Below are 469 nucleotides of genomic sequence, written 5' to 3'. Positions count from 1 at the left end.
GTGAAAAGTGGGGAAAAGTACGGGCTGGAATGGACCCCACAAAGAGCTTTGAGAAAGCGTGAGGGAAAAAAAAAGGTTGATAGTGGATAAGTGGAGTAGATAGGAAGAGGAAAAAGGCAAAGGAAGGTGAGGAGAAGAGTAGGAAGATGATGGGGGAAGCAGGGGAGGGTGAAAAGGGCGATGGGAGGAAGGAGATGACGGGTCAGGAGAGAAAGGGGGAGATGAAGAGGGGCGAGGAGGAGAAGGAGAGGATGGGATGGAGAGGTAGAAGCAAGGGGAAGAATAAGATGATAGGCCAGGAGGGAATGAGGGAGATGAAGTAGAGAAGAGAGGGGATAAAAGGAGAGGAATGATGAGAGGAGATGCTGTACGGGAGAAAGAGAGAGGAAACGATGGAACAGGAGAGAAGAAAGGCATGATAGACGAGGGAAAGAACAGGAAGATGATGGCTCGTGGGGACAAGGGAGTT

Source organism: Penaeus monodon, chromosome 21 (genome assembly GCF_015228065.2).
Source record: "Penaeus monodon isolate SGIC_2016 chromosome 21, NSTDA_Pmon_1, whole genome shotgun sequence".
Classification (NCBI taxonomy): domain Eukaryota; kingdom Metazoa; phylum Arthropoda; class Malacostraca; order Decapoda; family Penaeidae; genus Penaeus; species Penaeus monodon.
Note: the sequence above shows the minus strand (reverse complement) of the source record.